Source organism: Lepidochelys kempii, chromosome 8 (genome assembly GCF_965140285.1).
Source record: "Lepidochelys kempii isolate rLepKem1 chromosome 8, rLepKem1.hap1, whole genome shotgun sequence".
NCBI lineage: Eukaryota > Metazoa > Chordata > Testudines > Cheloniidae > Lepidochelys > Lepidochelys kempii.
In genome coordinates, this window is record NC_136387.1 from 8,792,055 (window position 1) to 8,815,356 (window position 23,302).

A 23,302-nucleotide genomic window follows, 5' to 3' on the forward strand; every position below is an offset into this window, starting at 1 on the left:
CCTGCATCTGGTTTCTGCAAAACTGTAATCTAGAGAAAGGAGAAGCCTTTTCTATTGTTCCTTTTTTGCTGATTTCAGTTATTTCCTTTCTCTGACAATTTCTCACTTTTCTGTGCTGTGGGTGACCTCTTGTGTGAAGAACAATGTAAAGCACATTAAAAAAGATCCTATGTTAATGCCATTAATCTTATTACTATTTCCTAAAAACTGCCATCAGGTGTTTGCTGGTGCAGAGGATAGTGGCTAATGTATTGCTTGACAGATAGTGTTTTGCCTCCAAAGTGCTATCAATCATAAGCAGAGCTGCTTAGAAAAGCAGGAGATTTGTTTGTGAAATTTTTTGGCAGAAAATTTAGTTCCTTTCTGTTTTGTCGTTTATCTTGAAATGTTTTGACCACCTCTACAGCTGCTGTGGGGGGAAAGGGTGATTTTTTTTTGCAAACAATGTATCGTGTTAATGTAGAAAAATCACAGTTTGGAATATTTCAACCAACTCTGCTCAGCCAAGAACAAAGAATTTTGTTACATGAGGTCAGGCCCATCTAGTCCAGTATCCTGTTTCTGATAGAGGGCAGCACCAGATGCTTCAGAGGAAGGTGCAGGAATCCCTGGAATAGAATAATTTACCCATAGAGGAATTGTCTTCCCAATCTCTGTCAGCTGGTGGTCACCCATACCCTACTGCATGAAGGTTAATAACCCACCTCTTTTTCATCCTAATGTAATTATGGAGATTCTCTTTATCCAGATAAGCATCCGATTCTCATAAAAATCCTACTAAGCTCCTGGCCTCAAAATGAGTTCCACCGCCAATTACTTATGCATTGTGTAAAAATGACAGACAGACAGAGCTTGGATGGGCACTGTGAAGCTCTTGTTACTTGTTAGGCACAGCTGGTTGGAATCAGACACTGAATAAAGTAGAGCTCCTGCAAGCACCTTACACAATGTGTGATCGCTGAACACCACAAGAGATCTGTAAACCAGACATGTACAGATGCTAACTGACACTGTGTGAGTGGTGGAAGTTGCCCACAGCCAGGGTGTAAAGTGATGAGTAAAGAGCCAAAGACAGAGCCCTGCGGTACCCCCATATACAGCAGGAAGGAGAGAAAGATCCACGCAAAGAGCTGCTGAAGGAACAACTGGAGCGAGAGGAAGAAAACCAGGAGAGGGCTGTTTTGAAAGCCTAGTGGGCCTGCAATTAACATAGATTGTTAAAAATGGATGACTGGTGTGACAGAACTATGGTCGCTCTGTTCAGTCTAAGAGCACAGATTAATTTGAGGACAGCATAATAAATGACATGAAGGAATGTTGTGGGGCCATTAGAGCCAGGCCAGATTCATTTAGCAGATTGGCTAACTTTATGGTGCCCCCTGGGATGTAGACCATTAGGCACTGAGTGCTGTATTTCTCTGCAGTGCTTAGTGTAGAGGGGAGTGTGTTTTATTTCTGTCCAGGGCAGAGGTGGGGGGAGGCTCTTCTCTAGTTTGTTGTTCATGTAAAATAGTCTAGCTACTTTTGTTAGTTTTTGTATTACTTGTAGCAGCTACAGACTCCAACTGCAATCAGGACCTCATTGTGCTAGGTGCTGCAAAAACACATCGTGAGAGACTGTCCCTCCCCACAAGAACTTGCAATCTAAATAGGCAACACAGACAAATGGGATGGGAGAGGAAACAGGCAAGGAGATACAGTGATTGGCCTAAGGTCACAGGCCAATGGGAGAGCAAGAAACAGAACTCAGGTTTCCCAAGTCCCAGTTCTGTATCCTGTCCACTGGACCCTGCTGTCAAGTTTGGAATTGAAGACTACTAAGGGAATGTAGCTGTGTTTTCACTTGTATTCCTGGAGAAGAAAAGAGTGGAAACAAAGGAGGAGATTTTTTCTGAGAGGTCCTGTGCAAAGATTTTCCTGAGTCATCTAAGTCGTGACCTAATGCTCACTTTTAATTTATCTAAGTAAAACTCATGAACGGAGAAGTTAGTTACTGTAAGAAATTTGCCCAAGGGGTTTTTCTAGTCCTGGGTTATACCTTTGGCAGAGGTTAAAGGAAAATCTACTTGCTCTCTCACTAAATATTCTGGAAATGAAGTACTGATGCAGCTCAAACTTATTGTTCTGCAAGCAGCTCAGAAATATGAGAATTTTTCCGACCAGCTCAGCTAAATCTGATTTAAACATTTTTCTGTTTGGATTTGGCTGATTTGCTGAAATTGAAACATTTTGTGGAATTCAAAGAACTCCCAGAGGAGCTCTGCTACGTTTCCTGGCAACTCGTTTATCTGGTTCCTCCAAAATGAAATACTGCGGGAATTGAGTTCCACAAAAATATTTGAATTTTTAGCTTTTTGCCCTGATTTTTTTCTGCAAAAAAAACACGTTTTCATGGAACTGAAATGCAGTTTCCCAGCCAGCTCTCAGACTGAGGCTACTACTAGTGTGAGACAGGTGTGCATCTCCTTGATATTGTCCAGAGACAAAGGGCATGTCTGCACTGCAATAAAAGACCCACATCATGGCTGTGGCTGGCCTGGGTCAGCTGGCTCCGGCTCCGACTGCAACATAGACTTTGGAGTTGGGCTGGAGCCTGGGCTCTGAGACCGCATGAGGGGGGTGGATCTGAGAGCCCGAGCCTGAACTCCCACACTGCTGTTCTTATCTCCACAGCCTGAGCCCCAAGTCAGCTGACCTGGGCTCTGAGACTTGGTGCTGCAGGTGTTTTTATTGTACTGTAGACATACCCAAAGGGTGTAATCGAACTCCTGCCATTGAAGTCAATGGAAACAGCTTGGCAAGCAGAAGGAAGCCGTCAATTATTCTGACATGCAGTGGGGAACTTGAAAGTTGGTAAATAGCCACTAACTTAATAAAAGATAGGTAAAATCCTGTTCAGTGGTAAAATCAGACTATGGCACTGTGCATGGTTCCACATAATGAACTTGTTCATGATCCAGCAATGAGATCTATTCCAAAGTTCCTTTCCTCTACCCAAAGCTAAAGGACTCTGAATTATAGACTGTAATTGCTACTCAGTGTGTAACTCGTCGATGTAGTGCAGTAATGCACTCTAGAAATATATACAGTACTCGCTGTTCTGTGTGTTCAGCTAGTGCGTAACTTGATAGTAAACACAGGAAAAAAGAATACCACTGGATGTGAGGATTTATTTTAAAGAGAAGGCTTTTCTTTAAGACAAATGTAAATAAAACTTTCCCTCAAGCTGACCTGATAGTTTGAGCAATTCTTCAAGGAAAATCAAACAACGCTCCAAACTTCAGTAATAAAATGCCAAGACGTTACAAAAATTGGCAAAAGAGAAAAAAGTCCCTGGCATCCAGCAAATTATTTTGCTTGCTATGATTTGCGAGACTGGGGATCAAAGTGGCTACATCTACAACTGTACCTCATAAATAAAATAGATCTTTTTAAGATGGTAAACTATCCATGAGACCTGCTGAATTGGGCTGGGTCTGCTGTCCCTGGAAGACAGACTGCATCTGAAGCAAAGATTTTTTTTTTTTTTTTTTTTTTTGGAAGAGCACAAGGGAAAATCTACCTCTGCATTGCTGGGTTGTGGTGGTTCAAGAAAATGAAACCCCAAAATGCCATGGGAAAGCTGTTCTCATAGAATCTGATGGTCCAACCAGAAGCAGAAAATACCAGGAATCTCTAGAGAGAGCCTGTACTTTCATTTTCCAATCCAATTGTGCAGACCCAAGAAGTGTGGATAGTTGTGATAAACTTTGGGACAGTATCTAGACTTGTGGGTGCTTCTCCCAGACAAGGTCCAATGCTAAACATTTTGAATAGGGCCATGCAAAACCTCTGCACCGTGACCAGGCAACATTTATTTGGTTCTTTGGTTTTGGCCCTGCTAGCAAAACCACAATGGAGGCTCACATTAATCTGTCATTCAGTCTTTTTTTTTTTTTCTGCCTCTACAATCCTTAAACAGCAATCAGAAGGGATACGTTGAAAGGCTTGACTAAAACTAGTGTTTCGCTGCTGGTTGGTGGTTTTTTTTGTTTTTTTTAAATCAGTCAGATCCACCAATCCCATAGCGAAAATGTTGAATTAGTGATTTGTAGTTTATTTATCAACTCCTGATTGACTTTGTCTGAATGCTGCATTAAATTGCTGTTTGTGTCCACTTCCAACCATGCTCCCTTTTGTTTTGAGTTTCAGGATGTTACACAAGCACCAAACTTCCTAGAAAAGTCCCTGAGACTCAATGTGAACTGAAACTGATGGGCTTCACACAGCTCTACTTTTGAATGTCACTCCTAATTAATTTTGATCACACTGTGTAGATATGTCCTCCATGCATGGTCAACTGATTTCTTAAACCAAATGTTCCATATGTGTATCTCCCTCCCATCTATTAATATGTTTTCTATGCTAGTAGCAGATTGCACTTGATCACTGATGCTGTGTAATTAGTTATTTCCTCTGGCCAAGATCGGATTCATATTGGTATAATTAATGGAAGTCATAAACACCTGCTCTTTCAAGCAGGTTGGGAAACTATGCACATCTTTGAAAATGTAGAGGGGGAAAAAATTACACTTTGCAAATTTTTTGACCAGCTCTGTTTTTATCCACGATCACAATTGCACGAACAGAAATCTAGCTTTACTGATTCAAATCCTAATGAAGGTGGTAATAACTGAAAGTTCTTACCACCTGATGTCTGTCTGGTGGAAATGATTTTGGTTTCAGTCCTGAGAACCTAGTGAACATATGTCCACAGTCAGCCCTGTTTGGCACAGAGAGGCCAAAGATTAAATAAGCATAGAGTTTAAATTGCTCTCTTGACCAAGAGAGAATGTCTGTGGGGGTTAGGGTGCGGCATATTGTCTGGACAGTGTGGAGAAGTTTACACTGCTGCTGCTGCTTGCTCTGCTGACAGAGGACTTCAGGTGGCAGGAATGTTGATCTGTCAGAATGTAATCAGAGCAGAGACCTGCTTCAATGAATCCGTTTGTTACTTATAGGCCCAGATGCAGTATTTCATCCCTGTTCAGCACCCAGTGGAGGCAAGTGCTCTATTCAGCAAAGCACTTAAGTACAGTTAAGCACCTGCATAAGTACTGTACTGAATAGGAATGGGTTTAAGCACTTACTTTAGTGCTGACTAGAACCATAGTCCCTATTTTGTTAGGCCCTGATTCAGCATAGGATTTAGGGTGTGGACCCAGATTCCCAAAGGGATTTAGGCTCCTGACTACCATTGGTTGTAGTGGAAGTTAGGAGCCTAAACCCCTTTGAGTATCTGGGCCTAGATCCTGCAAGGTCCCTAGAACTCTGGTCCCAAACCAGCAAAGCACTAAAGCATCTGCTTAACTTCCCGCATGCGTAGTCTCACTAACTTCAGTGGGAATATTCATGTACTTAAAGTTAAGCATGTGATTAACTGGTTTTGCTGAATTGGTGCTAAAGTGCTCAGCCCTTGAAGGATTGATCCCTACAGCATGTACATCACTTTAAGGATGTGATTTCAATGGGACGGTTTGCATGCTTAAAGCTAGACCTGTACTTTGGTAGAGTGGGACCTTGACTAGCAAGAAAGTGTCACCTCTAAGAAACTCACTTTTACATTCACTGTAGTGCCGTGACTACCCCAGAACTGGTTGCATGCAGAAAAGGATCTGGTACCATGTAGTGATTGTTTGAAATGATCAGTATTTAATTCTGCTGATGTCAGTCATATTAACAAAGTTACCACTGAGCTGACTGTGAAATTGGGTGATCTTGCTAGCATTTTGCATGTGATAAAACTGCAGTTCTAAAGAAAAGTCTTCTTCTCCCCCCTCTGCTGCTTAAAAATAAATAAGAGAGACTGATAAGTCTCAATCACTTGATTAAATTGCCTTTTGCTAAAAGTCACTTGAACAGAGCAGTCATAATACTGACTCATTACCATCCATTTGCATACACAATAGTGGCAGTGACAAAGAGAAAAATCAGTAGTGAAATCAGTAGTGTTCATAGCTTCAGGTCTTCTGCTCAGTTTGAGCAGCAGGCAGCTGAAGGAGTAGAGCACAATTAACTAGAGGACACACCTGCTTTTCAGAGGAAATGATTGGCAGTTGGAGAGAGCCCCCGACTTTCTTGTCATCTGAGTAAGTTGACAGAGGCAAAGAATCTTTCATTCCACATTTATTTTATTTTTGTTCCCCGGACTCATGCAGTGTCTTCAGTGAAACAGCCTGAAATTTGTGCTTTGAAGGAAGAGAGAGGTTAGTTCCCTTCTAATCTGAAAGTCTTCAGAACTAATTTGCCAAATGCTGGGACTAGTAATAAAACAGGATCTAGAAGAGGAGTTAAAAGGTGGGGGCAAGGACACAGGAATTGCCAGATCACGGGTCCATCTATGGTGGTATCCTGCCTCCAGCAATACCCATACCGGCTCATCAAAATGGAGTATAATAGGCGTAAACATTCTGAACAAGATATAGCAGATGTCCAGAACGCTCTTGACTTTTATCCACTAGGGATAAGAAAAGGAAAACAAATGGCCATCACTGTCTCAAATGTAACAGAATCTGGCTTTGACCAACATGAAATAGCTTCCCAGGGTCCTCCAAAAGGTAGGACTCAGTCCACGCCTTTAAGACTTACCGGTACCACTTCCTTTTGGCTGGAGTCTGACTCAGATGAGGTGATTGCATAGGAGGAGATTATGGGTTACCCAGACCTTTGGTCCAGGCACATGGGAGTAAATAGAGCTGCAATTTGGCTCCAACCACTCATCCCTTCAGCTGCTGACCAGAATAGCTGAGCCAATTGTGGGTTAGTAATTTGCTGCTAATGTAAGCCAGGAATAAGTCACCAACCCGCAAGGAGGAACAGAATAGTGTATGGTTTCAGAGTAACAGCTGTGTTAGTCTGTATTCGCAAAAAGAAAAGGAGTACTTGTGGCACCTTAGAGACTAACCAATTTATTTGAGCATAAGCTTTCGTGAGCTACAGCTCACTTCATCGGATGCATACTGTGGAAACTGCAGAAGACATTATATACACAGAGACCATGAAACAATACCTCCTCCCACCCCACTCTCCTGCTGGTAATTTAGCAGCAGGAGAGTGGGGTGGGAGGAGGTATTGTTTCATGGTCTCTGTGTATATAATGTCTTCTGCAGTTTCCACAGTATGCATCCGATGAAGTGAGCTGTAGCTCACGAAAGCTTATGCTCAAATAAATTGGTTAGTCTCTAAGGTGCCACAAGTACTCCTTTTCTTTTTTCAGAATAGTGTATGAGAGTCACAATGCCTCCCCATTGCTTGCTTAGTTTTGTGCTAACATCCCAATCCAGCTCTCTGTGCTGGCTTAGTCATCAGTGAATTCTCTGAGAGGGTCACCCTCTCACAGGAACCTTTCCCAGCTTGTTTTCCTTGTTTTCCTGCTGGCCTCTTCAATTTGGGAAGGACAAGTAGCTGCTGCTGCCCTCATGTGGTCCTTTATCAGCAGATAAAGTAATACCTGCAGCCTGCATTGTTTCCTTTTTTTCTCTCCTTCCCTAAGAGATGGTACATCCTTGCACCCCCTGCTCCATGCAGATGCACAGTGCTGCAAGGGTATTGCACAAAGAGGAGAAATTCCCTTCCTGCCCATTTCAAACAATTGGCTGAGGGCCTGAACGCGTGATTGGATTTCCATTGCCTGCCTGCGCATTGCATGCAGGCTTACTAATTGGTGGTAAAACTATCCAGCCCTCTTAAAACTCAGCCATGACATCCGTCCCCATGAACTCCCATGCCGGGGAGGGCCATATGTGGATTACGTGCTGTGTAAAGAGCTTTTCTTTTTTTATTATTGTTTCTTTATTTGTCTATCAGCGTCAAGAGGCCCTGAGTGAGATAAGGGCCCCGTGATGCCAAGCAATGTAAACACATCCAGTAAATGCCGTGTAAATGGAGAAGACAAAGGGTGGGAGAGAGGAAGGCTTCTTATCGTCATTTTACACATCGTCTAAGCTCCTAAATCACGTCGGCACTTTTGAAAATGTAACCCCGGATCGCTGGCTGGAGGTGGCAGCGGGAATCTGGGGCAGAGCAGGGAACCAAATGCAGTTATGCTGGATCCCAGAGCCTGAATCGCAAGAGACCATCCTTCTGCAGGGTAAACATATCTGTAATTTAATGCTTTGAAGTGCCCCTTTGTCCTCACATTAGGTAACAGGGTAAAAAGGGTGCCCGATCATTTGCCAGTGCCGACACTTTGTTTCTCATTAAACCTCACCATACTCTTCTGTCCAGGTTATTCCACATTTATGGAGCTGCTCAGAATAAGTGATACCCTCCTGCCCCTTTCGTCTGGTTGGTTTCCCTTCTCTGGTCTCGTGCCTGTGCTTGTCACTAAGGCAGGTGGTTGGGGCCACGTCTGTAGATGGAAATTTTGTGGATAGTTAGTGCTTTTTAAAAAAGGTTAGCTCTTTTTAAAGCCCAGACTTTTATCTCCGCACAAAGGCTCCCCCAGGCCCTCTCGGGTCATGCAGCAAGAGAGAGAGGGGGAACAGTTAACTCAAGTCCGCGCAGCCTGTTGTGTTAGCAAATCCTTCTCCTCCTCGGTAGGGCTGGGTTAAGCATATCTAGAGCCACCTGCAGCCCTATATATAGATGGGCCCCAATGGGAATCATTAATTCACACCCCAGTCCCAGGGTTATGATTAACACTGCAGGAGTGGGTGGGGGAGGGGAGCAGATGAAGCCCCTTGCCAGGGGTGGGAGGAACTGCCCTCTGAGATGCTTCAGATAAAGCCCCGGCCCCCTAGAAACAGGCAACAGGAGCGACTGAGGAGCCAGGCCATGGACAAACCTCCCAGCAACAGCAAGGAGATAAAAACAACGGAGTGGGGGAGAACAGGATACTAAACCTCCCCATCACATACACTCCTGCACCCCAAGGCCAGCTCTCCCTTTCCCCTCACCACTTCCGCCGACAGCATCCCTCCAGGGGGGGTTCTCAGGTCAGGCAATTCCAACAGCTTGGCCTTTGACTCCTCCGGCATGAGGCTTATCAGGGTATTTGAAGGAGCAGTGAGCATGAGGAACTGAGCTCTCTGCATCCTGGTGGGGACGCGCTGCAGCCCATCATACCAGTGAGGAGGGTTGGGGTGGCCTGTTGCTGAAAAAAGGCTCTCTGCTAAAGTGGTAATGGGTGGAAAGACTTTCAGCATTAACCGTTAATAGGCACTTGGCTCTCTTGCTTCCAATTTAAAACATGAACTGCCCTTTGCAATTCTCTGCTTTTAGTGGATTGTGCACCTTTTTGGAAGACCCGGGGCCTGATCCAAAGCCCAGTGATGTCAAGGGACAGACTCCCATCGATTTGAATGGACTTTTAATCTGGGTCCGTGAGTGGAGTATTGATATAAATACTGGGCCTGTCCTTCAATGTGTCCATGCTCTTGGCCTATAAACTGCAGGGACAGCATGTATCACTCCTCTCAATCTTGTTCCAGTCATCACTTTGCTTGTGTTTGTGGTTGCTTCTGAGAACATTCTAGTGAATGTGATCCACTAGCACAACTTCGAGAAAACTAATATTTCCTGAAAGCCAACTTCTAACCTCACAACTAGCCAACAGCCCAGACTGCAAATCTGACACTCAGCTAGGTTCTCCCAAATTCATGATGCTGTTCAATAAGCTGCACAAATCCACCAGTCAGAAGCCAGGCCAAGCAACTTGCACTGGCTAGTTACACAACCCCAAGTGCAAATTTGGAGTAGCTGCAACCATCTACAAGTGAATATTTTTCTGATCAGGAATTGCACAACTAATTTCAAATAATGAATCCATTTCCAACTGGTGTGAACAAAAAGGGAGGCAAAATTCATTGACTACCTTATTAATTATAAACTATTTGCCCAACTCTCCTCACAATCTAGTGAGGGACATGTAGTTAGGAGAAGAGCTCTGATTGCCTAATGTTTGTCCTGTAGTGCACTAATCAGGCACTAAGCCCCCAAATTGCATTCAGTAGCATGTGGATTGCAAGCTCTTTGGGGCAGGAACTCTTTCTTTGTTCTGTTTGTAGCACAATAGGGTCTATGACAGGCTGCTTCTGCAGGCTGATTCTGCAGTACACATTCATGGATGGACTACTGCACTTATGCACTGTCAATTGCAGGATCAGGGCCTTAAAGGGTTTTGTTTTTTTTTAAGCATCTTTTTTAGTTGCAATCTCTTAAAAAATGTAACATATACTATATCTTGCTGCCTCTGCTGGCTAGGCTATTAAGCTGATTTCCTGACAGTATGTTTTTTATCTTCAGCTAATGCATGTTTATTTTAATTAATAAACATGAATTGAAATAACATTCAAGTTACGCAGTTTTCCCTGTGAATCATGATATAGTTGATAAGAGGCAGTGTTTTGTTACTACAAAGGTTGGGATGTTTTTACTCTCTCAGTAGTCAAAACCTAAAATAGTTCACAGACCCAAAGGACAGTAAAAAACACCATCTCTTTAAAACAAAATGCAATTATTCTTAGTAAAATATTCTAAATAATGCAGCACTTAATTGGCTACTGCATGCTGTTAAATGCCTTTTAGCTGTTTGTTTTGTAAATTCTTCTGAGAGCATCTGGTTCCAAGCCAAGTTTAGTTTTATGATACTGGATATGCTACACAGACTCAAAAATTGCCAAGAAAGTTGCTACTGAAAATGACTTTGAGGGATCAACAAGTCAAGGGGGGCTATCACTTACTTAAGCAACCATTCTTCAGCAACAGGGAAGTGTAAACAAGAAATTTATATTTCATCCCAGCTACGGTTCAAATCTCACATACATGGGACTGTTTGTCTCCATCCCTGTGGGGGTTTAACTTCAAAGCGAGGAGGAAGATATAAAAATAAGATACAGTGACCTTCACGGGACCCCTCTCTTCTCTTCCCATCTCTCTGCTCACGACACCAACAACTCACTGAAGAACATTGAATCCAGCCTGTGAATTGTTACAGCTTATGGTGAGAGAGACATTTTGTTTTTTAATTCATTTAGGTATTAGCTTGCGGTTTTATCTTTTCATTTCTTTTGTAACCAATTCTGACTTTTATGCTTTATTACAGTTAATAAACTTGTTTTATTGTTTTATCTAAACCAGTGGCTCTGAACCTTTCCAGACTACCATACCCCTTTCAGGAGTCTGATTTTTTGTGCATACTCCCAAATTACACCTCACTTAAAAACTACTTGCTTACAAAATCAGACTTAGCACACAGCAGACAATAGACCACAGCAGGCTATTACTGAAAAATTGCTTACTTCCTCATTTTTACCATATAGTTATTAAAAAAAAAACCCAATTGCAATATAAATATTGTACAAACATGTCAGTGCATAGTATATAGAGCAGCATAAACAAGTCACTGTCTGTATGAAATTTTGGTTTGTACTGACTTTGCTAGTGCTTTTTATGTAGCCTGTTGTAAAACTAGGCAAATATCCACCGCCCCAGAAGACTGCTGCATAACCCTGGTTGAGAACCACTGATCTAAACCAGTGTGTTTTGATTGAAGTGTTTGAGAACTTCTATTTGATAAACAAGGCTGGTGCGTAATCATTACCCAGTATTGGAATGATGGACTTACTATGAGCATACGCTATCCAGGAGAATACGGAGCAGTATAAGATGCACATTTCTGGGGAGCAAGGCTGAACTGGGGATATGTGGGTGTTGCCCTGTATGTAATTCATGGATGGCTAGGCATAGCATTCATGTACTCAGCTGGGAGTGATTTTACATGCTAGTGGCTGTGTGTGTGTGCAGAGCCTGGAGGGTCGGCTGTTCACCAGCAAAGCAGTGTAAAAGGCATCACAGGCTGGAGAGCTAAGGGGACACTGCAGTCCAGCAGTTCAGATTGCACCCTGGGGATTGTCACAGTTCTTTACTGTAAGTTCCATAATGACTTATGGCACATATCTCATATTTACCATGTCTACACATTTTCAGAATTAAGGAAGCCAATCCCACAAACATTTGAGTATCTGAGCGACTTAACTCTTGGGAGTAGTTGCACTGGCTCCGTGCGTGTTTGCAGGTTTGTGTCTTAAGAACTCAGAATTCAGTTTGGTTTTACGTTCGCATTTTTGCTTCCATCAGCAATGACTCTTCATAGAGGGGGTGTATGATATTGTGTTGCTTCACTATGGCTGTATTTTATTTTAAACCTTCTAATTAGCTGTCAGATTAATGACCCCGGAGTGCTTTCCCATTCCTGTCAATGTTCTGCAGAAGCTAGGTGGGAAAATATCACAGTTTATATTTGCAATAGTGAAATGCCAAATCATTGTAATATTCACGGGACAGTAGCCACCAAAACTTAGGAGCATGGTGTAAGTTACCTTTGAATATACAGTAAACAGAGCAATCAGTCAAAACATAGCAGTGTCTCCATTAAACTTGCTTCTCCATCAGCCTATTTGTATGTCTGCAGGCTGAAATAAATCATGGCAATCGGCATGCTGCACTAAATGTTCTGTGACATTCTCCACCTTTGCTGCGTGAAGTTGTTTAATCATTTCCCTGCTCACCTCAGTTGTCTGTTTATTTCTACTTGGTTTGTTCTTGACAGCTGCCTTTGCCAGATGTGGTTAAACCCTGGAGTCATTCAGATCTTTGATTTCTTTATAACAGGTCACTGGGCTGGATTCTGGGCTGCACTCCTCAAGAGCAGTGCAGAAGGGGCAAGAACAGTTGGTTTTAGAGCTCGTGCAGCCTCCAGCATATGTTAGAGCAGCCCCTACGGCTGCTCTATGCTCCTGCCAGTGGGACCTCTCCTCCTCCTGCCTTCAGCCATTTCCCTGGCATGTTCCTATGCTGGGCCTGTGCAAGGAGGGTAGGGGAGGTAGTGCAGAGCCACCTAAATCAGCCGTCTGCTATTCTCCGGGGGCTGCATAAGTTGGCTTCATGGCCTCTTTGACCCTCCGGCTGCGGCAGAGCTCAGAACCAAGTCAAATGTGGGGAATGTAGTAGATCTTGCTAAGCAAAAAGTGAAACTGGGCTCACGTTATTGTGATAAATGGCCAGACAGTTTTGTCTTGTTAAGAGTTAAGAACTGTTTTGGAGCACGCAAGCTGCCATACCATTAGGAGGACTCTGCCTAGCTGAACATAAACTCCTCTGTAGTCAGCATTAATCAAGTGCTGCTCCTCAACAAAGCCAAGGGAAGCTGCTAGGTTTTGTTGTGCAATGAAACTATTTTGTTAAATTATTTTTACCCCATAGTATGTGAATTTTGCAAATGGGGAACACAGAGGTGTAATTTCTCCTGCTCTCACGCATTTCCCATTGTGTTTGGAGTGGATCTGCAACTCAGCAGGGTTTTACAATTCCAGCTCTGTAGAAAAGAACCTTCTGTTCTGTGGGGTGTAAGTAGCTGAGGCTAAGAGTTACTTTGCAGTGGTCATGAGGGTGGCGTAGAGAAGTGTAGAGGTGAGGTCGTGACCACTGTTCCCTCTAAGCTGTGCGCGTGCACACAGATTCCGAAACCCCACACGCACAAACATTTGCACAGAAGCACAACAATTTGCACAGAAGAAATTTTTGGCGCAGAAGGCCTGTCAAAAATTAGAGGGAACATTGGTCATGACTCCAGTCCGATGCACCACTGTATGTGATCCATTCCAGTACTTGAGCAGCACCAGCAACACTGAGACAGCCAGAGTTTGCAGAACCTAGTGTGGTTGGAAACAGTTGTCTCTGGGGGTTCTTCTTGATACAAGTAAATGCTGAAGCATTAAACACTTTCACTGCTGTCATATTTTCATCACTGCCAAAATCCCCATTTTTCCTTCTCTTCATTAATATGGCTCAGTTCTCACCACTGCTCTCTTCCTCATTCTCTTGCTTATGCCTTTGCAAATTCCCCTTCCCGCTGACTCCTTCCATGTGCACAGATCTGTCTTGCGCACTCTCCCTGGATCCTGGTACCAACTCAACTGCCCCTTCCTCTCCCAACCGTCTCCCCTTCCTTGGATGAGCTTCTTTCAGAGTTCAGTTTCCTCTGAGCTGGGTTCAGTGAACCTTGAATCTCACGTGCCTGACTCTCAATGCAGTCTGGATCACATACGACCAGAGAAACCCTAGAATGCTCCACCCCAGCAAGATTTAACAACAGCCACACCTGGGGCCGAGCACAGGGGGCAGCTAGACCTCACAACTAGTCTTCTAAGAAGGTAGTGAATGCAAGCGGCTGGCCCCTCTGTGAATTAATATACTGAGGCTCAGCGTTAAAGTAACTAACTATTCAAGTGTGAGGATAGAGCTAAAGGCCAACTCCCAAAAGCCGCAGAGGACTCACAACTCATTTCATGTCAACAAGGGTTGCAAGTTTCCATTAGCTCTTTGGATTTGCCAGAGTAAAACCTGCAATGGATTCCTTGGGTTAGTCTTTTCTTAAGCTTTTCTGTAATCTTGTGTAGGGATCTGGAGGGATCTTCTCAGCTTAGATATGGGGAGAACTATTTCCTGCCCACCTCCAGACATTTCTTTAACATTGAGACACTAGGGGACAATCCCAAGCTCTCTCTTGCCAGTGGGTTTTTTTTCTTTGCTGTTATTGTTTTCTTAAGTCTTGTGGGACCCATCACATTTTTGAGCACCAACCGCTGCTAAAACAATATCATTAAAATGCTGGAAAACTCTTAAGTTTAATGTAAATCTGTTGTGCTAAATTGTTAGCCTGTGGAAGGTGCATGATTTTTCAAAATTAAAACATTCCATTTTAAAGCCCTTTCTTAGTGGCTCCAGCTTATTAGCATGTATTAGCATCTTTTTGCATAGCAGATACAAGAAATCTGGGTAAAGTAGTAATAGAGCAAAGGTTCATATTTAAAGGGCATTTTGTACATCAAATATCAAGGCTGTTTCAATTAACAATTAAGAGCTTGATTAGTTTTACAGTTTTGAGGAGCACATATGTTTCAAAGGAAACGGCTGGTAAAATCAGTTAATGGCTTGTGAGGATCATTCCCTATTAAAATATTAACCTTTGGAGGGCTTTAGCAATCTGTATACTGTTCATTTCATTATTTTACATCTATAATACCATACAGCAGAGTATCAGCAATGGGTATCCCAATTACAAAATGCCTTGCATTGTGCACGTCAATGTATTTGTAATGTATTACGTACGCCATTGTACGTACTAATTAATCCTATGAAGATTTGTCACTGTATGTATCCATTTAGCTGGCATATAAACACAGCAAGGCTGAGACTTTCAAAGCCACTAAGGTGAGTGGGATACCCAATTCTCATTCAAGCTGTTATTGTATAACAACATTCTTAAATCTCCTTCTACAATGAATGGGACATGGGCATCCACAGCTCTTAGACAGCTTTGAACATTTCAGTCCGGAGTTTTAAGGGAGAGCATGCTATTGTGTGCCAGGGGAGGGCACTAGTTTCTTGTACGTGAGCTTCACAAAACACTAATCATTGAAATGGTTACAAGAATCGCTTCCTGTTCTCTGTAAACCAGATCCTCAGCTGGTGGGAATCAAGGGCGCTCCACTGAAGTCAGCAGAGCTATGCCAGTGTACACGAGTTGTGGATCTGGCTCTATGTCCTTATACTGGGGGGGAAAAAACCTTCTTGCTTCTACTTGCCTCTCCCACTACTGCCTTATCTAGACCTCCTTTCCCTCCAAGACCTCTGGACAGAGAGACACTGACAAGCCTTCCTGGATCCAATTCACGGTTGTGACCCTTTGGAGCAAATGCCAGTGGCACCTCAGAGCAGCCGTCAACATTTTCTTTGTTTTTTAAAAATTAAAAATACTTTTTTTAAAAAAAAAAAAGCTCCGACTCAAGATGAAATGTTTGGCTTTGGGCCAAACTGAAATGGTTTTTAAAAACGTTTTCAAAAATTTCAGTTCAACCCATAATGAATTAAAAAAAGCTGGAAGAGCCAGCAAAGCAATAAATGCGTTATTCTCCTAGTGCTGCCTCTTTTCTGAGGGACTCCAAGTGTTTCATAAACAGCAACCCTCATTATATCCCTTTGAGGTAGGTAAATGTGATTATAGTCATTTTACAGACGGCTGAATGGCAGAGAGTGGGTAAATGACTTACCCCAGGTCTGAGTCAGTGACAGAACTTTAGAATCCCATCTCTTAGCAACCTCTCCTAATGGCTAGCCCACATGCCTGGGAGCAGAATTTGATGGCCTGGCATGGAATTTAAATGCGCCTCAATTTTACATGCGGCTAGTGCCTTTGTGGAATCTGCTTTTGGAACAAATCCTTCCTATCATCGTCTATAAGGACTTTTTATTTAAAATTGTACTCTGCAAAAACGGGGTTCTTGGAAATGGGGAGCTAAGCTGCTCTTGAATGACAGCTGGGCAGGTAATGGTAAGGCTGTAAGATTAATTTAATTTATTAAATCTTTGAAGAGTGTACACTGAAGACTATAAAGAGGCTTTTGAGGTTGGTGCCGCATGCAGTGGTGAGTAATAGAATGATTTATTTGTCAACGATCCATTTTACATGCCCCCCCCATTTGAATTAATAACTTTAAAAAACCCACAAGTACAGCTGTAGAGTTAATTACTTTACTTTTTCCCTCTATTAAAATATAAAATTGATGCCTCAGCCTCTAAAATGCTTCATTTAGCCACTTCCACCCTGACAGGAGAGCTGCTTTGAAAGTCTTGGCAATCATTGCCTCCCTGTAAATCACCTCATTGTGATCAGGGAGCAGGATTTTTCTTTTAGAAGGATCCAGGCTTTATCTGGAAGGAGCTTCAATGCTTGGGTGACATAAATTGTGCCTGAATCACACACTAACCAGGCTATTTAAAGATGTGTGGCTCATATCTCAGCAACACAATAGAAATAAGTATCCAGGGCAGCTATGTAAATCAAGTGTGTGGGCCAGAAATGTTGAAGCCTTACCTTATCTTTAAAATATGGGTGCTTACCATGGCCATGGTATTTAGAGGGCCTTTTAACCTGGCTACAGTTATGAATATTTCAGGATTTCTATTCTAATAACCTATTTGCAGGGGAGGAGGGGAATAATTCAGCAGCTATAAAAATTCACTCCAGGCTGAAATCTAGTTATGAGGTCCCAGCTTACGATCAAACTAGTTTGTACATAGAGTGTATACACACACTTTTTTTTTTTTAATTTACAAAACTAAAAGTGAGGGATTTGAAGGTATCTTTCATATTTCTGTAATTTGCTTTTAAATTTTTAAAAGAGAAATTCAGCAGCCCCTGTGATTACTCCTCAGTGTTGACTAGTGAACAAGTTACCCTACAAACAAAGGTTACAGAGTAGCAGCCGTGTTAGTCTGTATCCGTAAAAAGAAAAGGAGTACTTGTGGCACCTTAGAGACTAACAAATTTATTAAAGCATAAGGTTTCATGAGCTACACCTCACTTCATCGGATGCATACAGACTAAACGAGACAAATCGATCCCCAATAGATCGATCACTACCCAGTGACTGCTCCTTTATGCATTCACATAGGAGGAAAGGGATCCCTGAGAACGCCACCTTGTGCAGGGAGCCTTCTCCCCCACTGGATTATTTCTGATATAAGGGTTCTATCATACCCTGTCCCCAGACCTTGTGGGGCCCATGAGAAGTAGAGCAAAGGTTATAGAGCAGCCTTGAGCCTGAGGCTGCTCTAACTTACACTGAATGCTGGATAGACAAGATAGGTTTGCAAAGCCCAAAGGACTGTGGTAGGATTTATATAGCATGTGCATAGCTGAGAACAGAACTTGATCTGGGTGGAAAACAAGGGGAGATAGTGCTGAAGAATTTATTTAATCAGGTTAAACAAGCAAAGAAAGAACAAATCAGAGACACCCTGAGAGAGAGAGTGCACACCGTATGCTACTCTCTTTATAATAGCATTTTGCACAGACTCCCAGTTCTGCTGTCCACCCCGCAGCAAAAAGACAGGGAGTCTCCTTTTCATTTTACTGTAAATATCTATTCACTGCACCATGGGTCTGCATGTGCAAAAGTGAAGAAAACTGCACAGTAAATAGCAACAGGCTAGAAAATCTCTGGCAACAGCAGTGGCAGGATATATAGTGCTATGCATCTTCCTTGTGTTATTTACTATACTATGATTTGCCCTAGTGTGGACACAGTTAGACTGGTATAACGATGTAGAAAAATTAGTTGTATTCCAGTATAAGAATGCTTATATCAATATAAGTACATGTATACCAGTATAACTGCCTACACTAGCGAGGTTGTACCGCTGCAACTGTTATTTACTTATTTGTATTGTTGTAACCCCTAGTCATGAACCAGAACCCTATTGTACTAGGTGCTGTACAAACATTGAACAAAAATATAGACCCTGCCCCAAGGAGCTTACAATCTAAGTATAGCTGAAGTGGTACAACTTTTGTGTGTAGATGAGGTCTTAAAGTCGTCCCCAGTAATTTCTCCTTGAAGAAATGAATTGCAAACACAGGGCTCAGTTCAGTCAAAAGTATATGCCGATGAATGGTACCGGTGCTGCCTACAGGAAATCAGCCAAAATATGGTAGCTGCTGGATGATGAAGTGATTTATGTGGTTTACATACCAAACAAAGTAAGAGGGGGGAAAAAACCCAGCTAATAAAACACCCATTTCCAAGGTGTCACAAGCTTTGCATTTTCAGGTGAGCCATTTCATTAATTATTTAGAACCAGCTATGCCGATGTTGTCAACGCGCTGATTCACCCTTTTCCATGTGAAACGCAACATTCTCTGCCAAAAGCACTGCACAAAATATCCCTGAACATGCCTATTTTTAGCTGGGAAAGTCAATATTAACTTTTTTTAAAACTCTTCCTTGGCAGATGGCTGTGCCCGATTGGGTGCCCTGCATGGTCATTGACAACCTGCTTCCTCTCTTTGACAGGTTGAACACAAGAATGACTAACACAGCTCTCAATTTATAGAAGTGGAGGTGGTTGGGGAAATAATTATCTTCAAATAATAATTTTACTGCAATGCCCCACTTTAGACCAGTATTCACACCAGGACTGACCTCCACCTCTTGATCCCGCAGCTTCACCCCCAATTAAGTTTTGGAGAGCCCCTTTCCTCCAATAACATTGTTTCTTCTACCCCTAGTTACGTATGTCCTTCCTGACCCCGCACCTGCGGTGGTGCTCCACAGGGTCCAGAATGAGTTGATACCATAGATCCAGGTGACTTCTGCCCAATTCCAGCCACATGGGGGATCTTCTCTGCACATGGACTTGGGGAAAATAATCTGTCCCTTTCATTCTTAAGTATCTGGCAGTCATTGAAAACACACGCTCAAGCTAGACATTAGCCAGAAAGAGTCAATTCTTGGTCATGTTGACGAGCCACATCTTTATTATGACTACAAGAGTGAAAAGTTCCCATGTATCAGCGTTTCTGCTAAACCTCGAGTTAAACCTTCTGACCTGTAGGCAGCCATTTACTCAATGTGAGGACAGTGGTGTCTGTGTAGGGAGCCCTTTATAACTGCCATCTGATAAAGTGAGCACATTTGTTTAAATCAATAGTAATTAATGTTCTTTTCTTCTTCCTTTTGTCTATTAGATACAACTCAGCTGGAATACAGCAAGAAAATGGATAAGGATTTTATTTTATTGAATGACTCTGAATGCAACAGTTAATTGTAGTACACCAACTGTCACAAAAAGGGGAGCTGAATGACCTGCGTACACTAGGATTAACTTGAATTTTCTTACCAGGCAAATGAGGTTAGGTCTTTAGAGAGAAAGCGCACGCTCGAGCAAAGTTAATGATCAGGGAAAGTTGGCTCTATTCAGGGATAAGTGTCAAGTTTGTGTCCTTTCCTATGGCATCTTACATTAGAGTCCGCGAGAGACTAGAGAGCACAATGGGCAGGAAGGAAAAAAGTGACACCGTGCTCTGCAATTTTATGAAGAGTGGAACACACTGGGCAGGTTTTGGATTACAACCACATCCATGGAAAGGGCATGCTTGTGTGCACCTGCACGCAAACTGAATTCTCTTTCCAAAGAAACTTAATATTAACTCTTCATGAAATATAAGGGTCTGTCTTCACCGCAGAGTTAATCCAGGCTCTTACATGGCTATTGCTCCTCACCTAGCTACTGCCCACACACTCAAGTCTCTCACAAGAGTTTAGTGGTACTTTCAAGTCAAGCTAGCTGTCCAGCTACTGGTATAGGCTAGAGTTCAGATGCCACTTTCACTCGGGCTAGTAATTCACGCGCTTTTCAGTAAGGACCCTGGCTAACTCGGAGTGCTACTAGTTCTCCAGTGCCTTCCTATAGTTCCCCTCATGCATCCAGAAGGGAAGACACGTTCTGAGAAAGAATCACAGAACAGCTCAGTTTACTGTAGCCCAGAGAACCATGGGACGTGCCCCCAGTAGTCCTACACCACAGGTGAGTGCCACAGCAGTCAGGACACAGTAACTCAGGTAGGACTTGGCCAGCCTGAGTGCTGATTGCCCGAGTTAGCTCCGTAGTGAAGACACAATGGGTTTGACTCTGTGCTCAGTTACTGGTGTAAATCAGGAATAACTCCCCACTGAAGTCAACCGAGTGAAGCCAGAGTGAGAGCACATTCACGTGAACTAATTATACTGAATCTTTCAATTTCTTTTTGTATTGTGGCAAAGTACCTTGTTCTCCTCAGCAGACTCAGTCCTTTTTAGCCATAGACACAGCAGCTTGGGCAAGGCAAATCCTCACAGGTAGCACAGGGTCCGGTTATTCCTTTCCCTGATCAGTCCCCTGTACTTGCTTTCCTTCCCTTCTAGGGAGGGAGTGCCATCTTCCTTCCTGGAAGGCGCCTGTGTCTTGCTGCCCTTAGCCTACTGGCAGCTTCTCTCCCCGCCCAGGTTTAAAAAGGTCTTCAGCAGTTGGACCTAATTAGCATGGAACTCAGAGTCAGAGTATGCAGCAGCAAGGACTAGCATAGGAGGGCATAGTGGGGAGCAGATGACCTTGGACTGCTGCTCTGTGTGCTCCCCAGGTACCTCTGGGAGCACAAATTCCTCCACAGTCATGATGCTGCCCTCTGTTACCACTAGGGCTCAGGAAGTCCTCCTCTAAACATGACATTCACAGCCCCAGTGTAGCCCTTCACCCCCCTGGCCTCACTGGAACATTGGTGCAATATTTACAGCGTGAGGGGCGTTGTGAGGTTTATTAATCTGTCTAAATTCCCTTTCACTATCCACCAGGTGTCTATTAAATGAAGTCACCAACATACCAATATTGCCAGCCATGAGTTTTGTTTCTTTGCACAATTCTAATAAGCAGGCAGAGGTATCTGCTTCTCCTGTGGCTGGATCCAGCGAGCATGGGAGCTGGCTGTTGCTCTGAAATACTAGAGCCCAGCCTCTGAAGTGGTAACATAATCCCACCATTCCAATGAAGGCGGAGCCTTTAAAAAAGGTTAATCCACAACAGATGGTGCGAAGCAACACAAAGCGCTGCTAACGACTATTGTGATGGGACTGAAGCTGTGAAGGTGGATGGTGCCAAGAATCAGCCAGCTGCGTGTGGCCAATGCCCTGGGACGGTGCCAAGAGAGATGTGGCAGGGATTTGAGACACAAATGCAGGGATCCCAGGGCACCCAGTGGTGCTCACCAAAAACAATTCTCTTTAAAGCCACATTTTTGTTTTTGTAGTGGTTTGGCACACCAAGGGGTGGAAGCAGACAAATGAGCAGCTGTTTTCAATGGGCAAGCCAGTGAAAGGAGAACACTTCCAAAAATATTAAAAGAAAACTGGTACAGGTGGTGGGACAAAAACCATCCCAACCTTGCCCTAGCTTTAGCTTCCCTGCTCAATAGCCAGGGAGAAGTTGGGTGAGGACCAGACATGGACTCACATAAGGGATCTTTAGTGACTGGCTTGGCCTTACCTAGATTAAATGAATGAAGAGAATTCTGTTTAGAAATGGGGCCTGAATCAGAACCTTGGATCTGAATAGCACCAAGTGTCCAAAGCTCAGATCACAACTTGGGCCCAGCTCTAGTTAAAATTCATTCTTCACTTCCCTGCTACTGCATTTGGGAGACCGCTCTTTGTGAAGGTCTCCTCCCTACATGTGCAAACGAGTGGAGACTTGGAAGGAGATTTCAGATATCCTAGGTTGAGAAAAGGGTAAAACCTCAGCACAGTGTGCAGTCAGACATAAATATACAGAGGCCACCTCTGAGTTTGTAACCCTTGTTCTCTCTATCCTATTGTTGGTGGTAATGATTTATATAGACCAGCATTTCCTATTTCACATTGATTTGGAGTCCCTTTAACTCCTTGTTTGTTTGCGGGGGGGGGGGGGGGGGGGGGGTTTGTACCAACTCTTCTCTTCCATCCCTCACAGTCTTGCTAGGTCAGCATTTATTGACCCACATGACTTTCTAGTTCAACTAAATTTAGGCCATGTGTACTGTCAAGGTTCCTTCACCACTCTGAACTCTATGGTACAGATGTGGGGACCTGCATGAAAACCCTCCTAAGCTTATTCTTACCAGCTTAGGTTAAAACTTCCCCAAGGTACAAACTATTTTACCTTTTGCCCTTGAACTTTATCGCTGCCACCACCAAATGTCTAGTAAGTATATAATTGGGAAAGAGCCTGCTTGGAAACATCTTTCCCCCCCAGAATCCTCCCACCCCTTACACCCCCTTTCCTGGGGAAGGCTTGATAAAAATCCTCACCAATTTGCATAGGTGAACACAGACCCAAACCCTTGGATCTTAAGAACAATGAAAAAGCAATCAGATTCTTAAAAGAAGAATTTTAATAGAAGAAAAAGTAAAAGAATCACCTCTGTAAAATCAGGATGGTAAATACCTTACAGGGTAATTAGATTCAAAACATAGAGAATCCCTCTAGGCAAAACCTTACGTTACAAAAAGACACCAAAATAGGAATCTACATTCCATTCAGCACAGCTTATTTTCTCCACCATTTAAAGAAATCAGAATCTAATGCATATCTAGCTAGATTACTTACTAAGTTCTAAGACTCCATTCCTGTTCTGTCCCCTGCAAAAGTATCACACAGACAGAAAGAGAGGCTTTGTTTCTCCCTCCCCCCAGCTTTTGAAAGTATCTTGTCTCCTCATTGGTCATTTTGGTCAGGTGCCAGCGAGGTTATCCTAGCTTCTTAACCCTTTACAGGTGAAAGGGTTTTTCCTCTGGCCAGGAGGGATTTTAAAGGTGTTTACCCTTCCCTTTATATTTATGACATGTACGCTGGGGAATTTGCCTCAATTTATGACCCTGGCGGCCATAGGCACAGCTGCATTGGTATAACC

General features: G+C 43.1%; 1 protein-coding gene across 3 annotated transcripts in view; it reads left to right on the forward strand.

Annotated features, from left to right (window-relative positions):
* The window catches only part of MAPK9 (mitogen-activated protein kinase 9), a 106,838-nt gene extending 84,586 nt beyond the window's left edge, over window positions 1-22,252 (forward strand). Inside the window, exon 13 of one of the 3 annotated variants that reach the window (XR_012160203.2) lies at window positions 19,571-22,252. The gene's annotated coding sequence lies outside the window, so the exon portion shown is untranslated. Of the gene's footprint in view, window positions 1-4,191; window positions 5,180-6,197; window positions 6,915-19,570 lie in introns of those variants that run through there. The other 2 variants (XR_012160204.2, XR_012160205.2) reach the window with 2 other exon arrangements.
* Window positions 22,253-23,302: the final 1,050 nt, after the last annotated feature.